Genomic DNA, 10,028 nt, shown 5'->3' on the forward strand with positions numbered 1-10,028 from the left:
CTAATCTGCTGCGTAAATTCTCGTAAACCTGCTACATAAAGTCAATTTTGACAAAAGTTGTATCCCTTCTAGAGAAAACCCTCGTTCATGCCCGTTTTTTTCTGTACTGGAACGTGGCAAGATAGAAGATAAATCCATCGCGAGACTAGACGGTGTTCTTCACAGTACTGTAATAGCTCTTTATTACGTAACCTATGTAATCACGGAGTCATAGTGCAGTTGTAAACCGTTTTTAACAAATATGTCGCTTAAAGCCACGTTACCTTGTGACGGAATTGTATTAATGGCGCATGTTAGATGTGCATTTGATAGAAAGGCCTACTAAAAGTGAGTCACAAACAAGACGAGAGACGTGTGTAGAGAATGGCCGTGTTCGAGAGGATCAAAACCGTAATGTGTCGTGGGTAAATTGTGACTGACTGATCTACAAATAATAATGAGTAGTTATTATTGATGCAACGTTTTTTGTAGATCAACCAGTTGGCAGTTGCCTGCACGGTCGGCTGCAATTTCGAACAAGCCCAATTAATTGCATAGCCTAGTAGCTTCCATGAGCTCATTAGTGTTTGCAGACTTAAATCCAGTGTCAGCACAATGCTGATTCTGCTCTAATTCTTCAGAAACGGATATCTATAATTATCAAAGTAATGTACTCCCTTCATGCACTGCAAGTATGCGGCAGTATACAAATTACTTTCCAGTTGAATATTAAATTATGTGACGTACACTTGTGCTAAACCTGCGCTCACGTGCCCAGTCATGCAGGAGTCCACATCATCCTTAAATGGGTTCGTGGCAGGCAGAGAATTCTAGACATGCTTTGCCGGAATACAACCGCACAACTGGACAATTGTTGATTGAAGTAGGGAAATGTGTGTGTGTGTGTGTATATATATTTACAGTACCAGTCAAAGGTTTGGACACACCTACTCATTCCAGGGTTTGTCTTTATTTTGAATTTTTTCCCACATTGTAGAATAATAGTGAAGACATCAAAACCATGAAATAACACACATGGAATCATGTAGTAACCAAGAGAGTGTTGAACAAAATCAAAATATATGTTATATTTCAGATTCTTCAAAGTAACCACCTTTTGCTTCGATGACAGCTTTGCACACTCTTAGCATCCTCTCAACCAGCTTCATGAGGTAGTCACCTGGAATGCATTTCAATTAAATGGTGTGCCTTGTTAAAAGTTATTTAGTGGAATTTCTTTCCTTCTTAATGTGTTTGAGCCAATCAGTTGTGTTATGACAAGGTAGAGGTGGTATACAGACGATAGCCCTATTTGGCAAAAGACAAAGCCCATATTATGGCAAAAACAGCTCAAATAAGCAAAAAGAAACAACACTCCATCATTACTTTAAGACATGAAGGTCGGTCAATCCAAAATATTTCAAGAAATTTTACATTTTCTTCAAGTGCAGTCGCAAAAACCATCAAGCACTATGATGAAACTGCCTCTAATGAGGACCTCCACAGGAAAGGAAGACCCAGAGTTACCTCTGTTGTAGAGGATACATTCATTAGAGTTAACTGCACCTCTGATTGCAGCCCAAATAAATGTTTCACAGAGTTCAAGTAACAGACACATCTCAACATCAAAACTGTTCAGAGGAGACTGCGTGAATAAGGACTTCATGGCCAAATTTCTGCAAAGAAACCACTACTACAGGACACCAATAATAAGAAGAGACTTGCTTGGGCCAAGAAATCTGTCCTTTGGTCTGATGAGTCCAAATTTGAGATTTTTGGTTCCAACTGCAGTGTCTTTGTGAGACACTTAACCAGCATGGCTACCACAGCATTCTGCAGCGATTCGCCATCCCATCTGGTTTGCGCTTAGTGGGACTGTCATTTGTTTTTTAACAGGACAACGACCCAACAAACCTTCAGGCTATGTAAGGGCTATTTGGCCAAGAAGGAGAGTGATGGAGTGCTGAATCAGATGAACTGACCTCCATCCAATTGAGATGGTTTGGGATGAGTTGGACAGCAGAGTGAGAGAGAATGCCAAGAGTGTGCAAAGCTGTCATCAAGACAAAGGTTGGTTACTTTGAAGAATCTAAAATATATTTAGATTCGTTTAACACTTGCTTGGTTACTACATGATTCCATATGTGTTATTTCATAGTTTTGATGTCTTCACTATTATTCTAGAATATAGAAAATAATACAAATGAAGAAAAACCCTTGAATGAGTAGGTGTGTCCAAACTTTTGACTGATACTGTGTATATATAGTAATATCTTATGTATGTGTAATTACTTGCTACATTATATTCAGTTGTGTAAAGTACTTGAAAAAGTGCAGTGAAAAGATATTTGCCCCTTTTACATTTTTGCATATTTTCTATATTGAATGTTATCAGATGTTGTACCAAAACCTAATATTAGATAAAGGGAACCTTTACAAATAACAAAAACATATAGAGTTGAAGTTGGAAGTTTACATACACTTAGTTTGGGCTCCTTAAAATCTCGTTTTTCAACCATTCCACATATTTCTTGTTAACAAACTATAGTTTTGGCAAGTCGGTTAGGACGTCTACTTGGTGCATGACACAAATAATTTTTCCAACAATTGTTGACAGACATATTATTTCACTTATAATTCACTGTATCACAATTCCAGTGGGTCATAAGTTTACATACACTAAGATAACTGTGCCTTAAAACAGCTTGGAAAATTCCAGAAAATGATGTCATGGCTTTAGAAGCTTCTGATAGGCTAATTGACATAATTTGAGTCAATTGGAGGTGTCTCGTCTCCTAGAGATGAACGTACTTTGTTGCGAAAAGTGAAAATCAATCCCAGAACAACAGCAAAGGACCTTGTGAAGATGCTGGAGGAAACAGGTTCAAAATGATCTATATCCACAGTAAAACAAGTCGTATATCGACATCACCTGAAAGGCCGCTCAGCAAGGAAGCAACTGCTCCAAAACCGCCATAAAAAAAGCCAGACTACGGTTTGCAACTGCACAACAAAAATAGAACTGTTTGGCCATAATGACCATCGTTATGTTTGGAGGAAAAGGGGTGATGCTTGCAAGCTGAAGAACACCATCCCACCCGTGAAGCACGGGGGTGGCAGCATCATGTTGTGGGGGTGCTTTGCTGTAGGAGGGACTGGTGCACTTCACAAAATAGATGGCATCATGAGGATGGACAATTATGTGGATATATTGAAGCAACATCTCAAGACATCAGTTAAAGCTTGGTCGCAAATGGGTCTTCCAAATGGACAATGACCCCAAGCATACTTCCAAAGTTGTGGAAAAATGGCTTAAGGACAACAAAGTCAAGGTATTGGAGTGGCCATCACAAAGCCCTGACCTCAATCCTATAGAAAATTTGTGGGCAGAACTGAAAAAGCGTGTGCGAGCAAGGAGGCCTTGCTCCGTTACACCAGCTCTGTCAGGAGGAATGGGCTAAAATTCACCCAACTTATTGTGGGCAGCTTGTGGAAGGCTACCCAAAATGTTTGACCCAAGTTAAACAATTTAAAGGCAATGCTACTAAATACCACTGGGAATGTGATGAAAGAATAAAAGCTGAAATAAATCATTCTCTCTACAATTATTCTGACATTTCACATTCTTAAAACAAAGTGGTGATCTTAACATACCTAAGACAGGGATTTTTTACTTGGATTAAATCTCAGGAATTGTGAAAAACTGAGTTTAAATGTATTTGGCTAAAGTGTATGTAAACTTCCGACTTCAACTGTATATACTTATTTTATTTATTCAATTAACAAAGTTATGCAACAACCAGTTCCCCCGTGTGAAAAAGTAATTGCACCATTACACTCAATAACTGGTTGTTGTGGCACCTTTAGCTGCAATGACTGCAACCAAATGCTTCCTGTAGTTGTTGATCAGTCTCTCAAATCGGTGTGGAGGAATGCAGAACTGCTTTAACTCAGGGACATTTGTGGGTTTTCAAGCATGAACTGCTCGTTTCAAGTCCTGTCACAACATTTCAATTGGGATTAGGTCTGGACTTTGAATCGGTCATTCTAAAACTTAATATTTGTTGCTTTTTAACCATTTTCATGTAGACTTGATTGTGTGTTTTGGATCTTTGTCTTACAGCATGACCCAGCTGTGCTTCAGCTCACAGACGGATGGCGTGACATTCTCCTGTAGAATTCTCTGATACAGAGCAGAATTCATGGGTCCTTCTATTAAGGCAAGTCCTTCGGGTCCTGAGGCAGCAAAGCATCCCCAAACCATCACACTACCACCACCATGCTTGACCGTTGGTATAAAGTTCTTACTGTGAAAGGCAGTGTTTGGTTTTTGTCAGACATAATGGGACCCATCTCATCCAAAAAGTTGATTCAAGTTTGCCAGAAAATAACCTGGAAGCACCTGAATGATCATCAAATCTCCTGGAAGAATGTTCTATGGACGGATGAGTCAAAAGTATAACTGTTTTGACGACGTGGGTCCCATTATGCCTGGCGAAAACCAAATACTGCATTTCACAGTAAGAACCTTATACCAACGGTCAAGCATGGTGGTGGTAGTGTGATGGTTTGGGGATGCTTTGCCCCCCATCTATCTTCAGAGATTGTGCTGTTAGGTGACCTAAACTGGGACATGCTTAACACCCGGGCCATCCTACAATCTAAGCTTGATGCCCTCAATCTCACACAAATTATCATGGAACCTACCAGGTACAACCCCAAATCTGTAAACATGGGCACCCTCATAGATATCATCCTAACCAACCTGCCCTCCAAATACACCTCTGCTGTCTTCAACCAGGATCTCAGCGATCACTGCCTCATTGCCTGCACCTGAAATGGGTCTGCTGTCAAACGACCACCCCTCATCTCTGTCAAACGCTCCCTAAAACACTTCAGTGAGCCTGCCCGGGTATCCTGGAAGGATATTGACCTCATTCCATCAGTAAAGGATGCCTTGGTTATTCTTTCAAATTTGCTTTCCTCACCATCTTCAATAAGCATGTCCCATTCAAAAAAAATGGAACCAGGAACAGATAAAGCCCTTGGTTCACTCCAGACCTGACTGCCCTTGACCAGCACAAAACATCCTGTGGCGTACTGCATTAGCATCGAATAGCCCCCACAATATGCAACTTTCAGGGAAGTTGGGAACCAATCTACACAGGCAGTTAGGAAAGGAAAGGCTAGCTTTATCAAACAGAAATTTGCATCCTGTAGCACAAACTCCAAAACCTTCTGTGACACTGTAAAGTCCATGGAGAATAAGAGCACCTCCTCCCAGCTGCCCACTGCACTGAGGCTAGGAAACACTGTCACCCCCGATAAATCTGCGATAATTGACAATTTCAATAAGCTTTTTCTACGGCCTGCCATGCTTTCCACCTGGCTACCTCTACCCCGGTCAACAGACCTGTACACCCCACAGCAACTTGTCCAAGCCTCCCCCATTTCTCCTTCACTCAAATCCAGATAGATGATGTTCTGAAAGAGCTGCAAAATCTGGACACCTACAAATCAGACGGGCTAGACAATCTGGACCATCTCTTTCTAAAATTATTTGTTGAAATTGTTGCAAACCCTATTTCTAGCCTGTTCAACCTCTCTTTCTGAGATCCCCAAAGATTGGAAAGCTGCCGCGATCATCCCCTTTTCAAAGGGGGAGACACTAGACCCAAACTGCTATACAGACCTATATCTATCCTATATCCATCCTAATAAGGTCTTCTAAGCCAAGTTAACAAACAGATCACTCTGTCAATCACCACAATCTTTTTTTAAATAAAAAAATTACCCCCCTTTTTTTACAAATACCTAGATGTCTGGTTAGACTGTAAACTCTCCTTCCAGACTCACATTAAGCATCTCCAATCGAAAATTAAATCTAGAATCGGCTTCCTATTACGCAACAAAGCATCCTTCACTCATGGTACCAAACATACACTTGTAAAACTGACTATCCTACCGATCCCTGACTTCGGTGATGTCATTTACAAAACAGCCTCCTACACTCTACTCATCAAATTGGATGCAGTCTATCACAGTACCATTCGTTTTGTCACCAAAGCCCCATATACTACCCACCACTGCGACCTGTATGCTCTCGTTGGCTGGCCCTCGCTTTATATTCGTCGTCAAACCCACTGGCTCCAGGTCATCTATAAGTCTTTGCTAGGTAAAGCCCCGCCTTATCTCAGCTCACTGGTCACCATAGCAGCACCCACACATGGCACGCGTTCCAGCAGGTATATTTCACTGGTCATCCCTAAGCCAATTCCTCCTTCGGTCACCTTTCCTTCCAGTTCTCTGCTGCCAATGACTGGAACAAACTGCAAAAATCACTGAAGCTGGAGACTCATATCTCCCTCACTAACTTTAAGCACCAGCTATCAGAGCAGTGCACAGATCCCTGCACCTGTACATAGCCCATCTGTAAATAGCCCATCCAACTACCTCATCCCCGTACTGTTATTTATTTTGCTCCTTTGCACCCCAATATCTCTACTTGCACACTCATCTTCTGCACATCTATCATTCCAGTGTTTATTTGTTATATTGTTATTATTTTGCCACTCTGGCCTATTTATTGCCTTATTTATTGTATCCTACCTCATTTGCACACACTGTATATAGACTTTTTCTATTGTATTATTGATAATATGTTTGTTTATTCCATGTGTAACTCGGTGTTGTTGTTTTTGTCACACTATCCTGTCACACTGCTTTACTTTATCTTTATCAGGTCACAGTTGTAAATGAGAACCTGTTCTCAACTAGCCTACTTGGTTAAATAAAGGTGAAAAAAAAAAAATATATATATATATATATATATATATATAAAAAATCGCTGCCAAAGGTGCTTCAGGAAAGTACTGAGTAATGGGTCTGAATACTTCTGTAAATATGGTATTTCAGTTAAATGTTTTTTTAGCAAAAAAATATATGTTTTGCTTTGTCATAGGGTATTTTGTGTAGATTAATGAGGGGAAAAAACGATTTAATCAATATGGCTGTAACGTAACAAAATATGAAGAAAGTCAATTGGTCTGTGAAACATAGTATTTCCATTGACAGGATCCTACTGAAGAGGACTGACCACCCCTCAGAGCCTGGTTCCTCTCTCGGTTTATTCCTTGGTTCCTGCCTTTCCATGGAGTTTTTCCTAGCCACCGTGCTTCTACATTGCTTGCTGTTTGGGGTTTTAGAGTTTCTGTTGATAATACATTTGATTGACTGATCCTGACTACTAGGTGTTGTTATTATATGTTCAGAACCAGTCAGAAGTTTGGACACACCTACTCATTCAAGTTTTACATTTTTTAATTTGACTTTTTTTAAACTATTTTCTACATTTAAGAAAAGTAGTGAAGACATCAAAACTATGAAATAACACATATGGAATCATGTAGTAACCAAAAAAGTGTTAAACAAATCTAAATATATTTTAAATTCTTCAAAGTAGCCACCCTTTGCCTTGATGACAGCTTTGCACACTTGGCATTCTCTTAACCAGCTTCAAATTCCCACATATGCTGAGACCTTGTTGGCTGCTTTTCCTTCACTCTGCGGTCCAATTCATCCCAAACCATCTCAATTTGGTTGGAGTCGGGTGATTGTGATTGTGGAGGTCAGGTCATCTGATGCAGCATCATCACTCTCCTTCTTGGTCAAATAGCCCTTACACAGCCTAGATGTGTGTTTTGGGTCATTGTCCTGTTGAAAAACAAATAACAGTCCCACTAAGCGCAACCCAGATGGGATGGTGTATGGCTGCAGAATGCTGTGATAGTCATGCTGGTTAAGTGTGCCTTGAATTCTAAATAAATCACTGACAGTGTCACCAGTAAAGTACCCACACATCATCACACCTTCTCCATGCTTCACGATGGGAACCACACATGCAGAGATCATCCGTTCACCTACTCTGCCTCTTACAAAGACACGGCGGTTGGAATAAAAATTCTCAAATTTGGACTCATCAGACCAAAGGACAGATTTCCACCGATCTAATGTCCGTTGGTCATGTTTCTTGGCCCAAGCAAGTCTCTTCTTCTTATTGGTGTCCTTTAGTAGTGGTTTCTTTGCAGCAATTTGACCATGAAGGCCTGATTCACACAGTCTCCTCTGAACAGTTGATGTTGAGATGTGTCTGTTACTTGAACTCTGTGAAGAATTTATTTGGGCTGCGATTTCTGAGGCTAGTAACTCTAATGAACTTATCCTCTGCAGCAGAGGTAACTCTGGGTCTTCCTTTTCTGTGGCGGTCCTCATGAGAGCCAGTTTCATCATAGTGCTTGATGGTTTTTGTGACTGCACTTGAAGAAACTTTCAAAGTTCTTGAAATGTTTCGGATTGTCCTTCCTTCATGTCTTAAAGTAATGATCGACTGTCATTTCTCTTTGCTTATTTGAGCGGTTCTTACCATAATATGTATATATTTTCAAATAGGGCTACCTTCTGTATACCACCCTTACCTTGTCACAGCACAACGGATTGGCTCAAATGCATTAGAAGGAAATAAATTCCACTAAATAACTTTTAACAAGGCACACCTGTTAATTGAAATGCATTCCAGGCAACTACCTCATGAAGCTGGTTGAGAGAATGGTAAGAGTGTGCAAAGCTGTTTTCAAGACATAGGGTGGCTACTTTGAAAATATATATAAAATATATTTTGATTTGTTCAACACTTTCTTGGTTACTACATGATTCCATGTGTTATTTCATAGTTTTGATGTCTTCAGTATTATTCTGACAATGTAGAATTGTTTTTAAATAAAGCAAAAACCTGGAATGAGTAGATGTATCCAAACTTTTGACTGGTACTGTATGTGAACTTATAGCATGTAAATCTGTCACATTCGTCACTTCTAGTCCGTCTGGCTGCCTGGGCCTCAATGCCAAGAACAAGACAGATCTCTTTATCCTCCAGAGGATTAAATTGGTCATTTTAATAATAATTTTGGTCTGTAAAATAGTCAATTTAATAAAGATGATATTATCTTGACAGTGGGTTTATGGAGTTGTGTACAGCTCATAGCGTCAGGTCTAATAGTAGGCATACTTACGAGTAATTTGACAATGAGAATTGATAGTCATAAATATTTTAGGGCATAGTGAAGAGAATTCAGGATGTGGAGATACTAACTCATAAGCGTTTGGACTTTGGACTCATATTTTCCCCACTAGATGGCAACACTAGACCAGTTAAATATCCAGTAACTACCGTTCTGTGACTGATTATTTTTCTATGCTTTTGAGCCTAGTAATTTTATGAAATGCCATGGAAAAAATTGTCTGTGGACACTCAAATTCTTCCCACTGAAAGTTCTTCGTCCTCATTCACCAGGGAAGTAAGGGAATTCCATAGGAGGGAAAACGGTTGCACTACAGGGCAATTTTCACAAAGGAACTAGATAAATACATGGCAATAGACTCGTGCGTTGCTTTCCCTCCCACTTCTATGCATTTCTTTCGATTAGAGCAGAGGGCATAGACTGAAATTCAGAAAACCTGGAAGTTAAAATGTCATTGGTAAGAACAAGCAGTGGTGGGAAAAGTACTCAATTGTCATACTTGAGTAAAGATACTTTAAAAAGTCACCCAGTAAAATACTACTTGAGTAAAAGTCTACAAGTATTTGGTTTTAAATAAACTTAAGTATCAAAAGTAAAAATAATTAGACAGCACCCTTTTCTTGTTTTTTAAATTTACGGATAGCCAGAGGCACACTCCAACACCCAGACATAATTTACAAACTGTTTTTAGTGAGTCCGCCATATCACAGGCAGTAGGGATGACCAGAGATGGTCACCTGATAAGAGTGTGAATTAGACAATGTTCCTGTCCTGCTAAGCATTCAAAATGTAACAAGTGCTTTTGGGTTTTAGGGAAAATGTATGGAGTAAAAAGTACATTATTGTCTTTAGGAATGTAGTGAAGTAAAAGTTGTAAAACATACAAATGGTAAAGTACAGATACTCCAAAATCTACTTAAGTAGTACTTTAAGGTATTTTAAAAATATTTACAAATGTCAAGACAATGAGGG

The sequence above is a fragment of the Oncorhynchus kisutch genome, linkage group LG27 (genome assembly GCF_002021735.2).
Source record: "Oncorhynchus kisutch isolate 150728-3 linkage group LG27, Okis_V2, whole genome shotgun sequence".
In the NCBI taxonomy this organism is placed as follows: domain Eukaryota; kingdom Metazoa; phylum Chordata; class Actinopteri; order Salmoniformes; family Salmonidae; genus Oncorhynchus; species Oncorhynchus kisutch.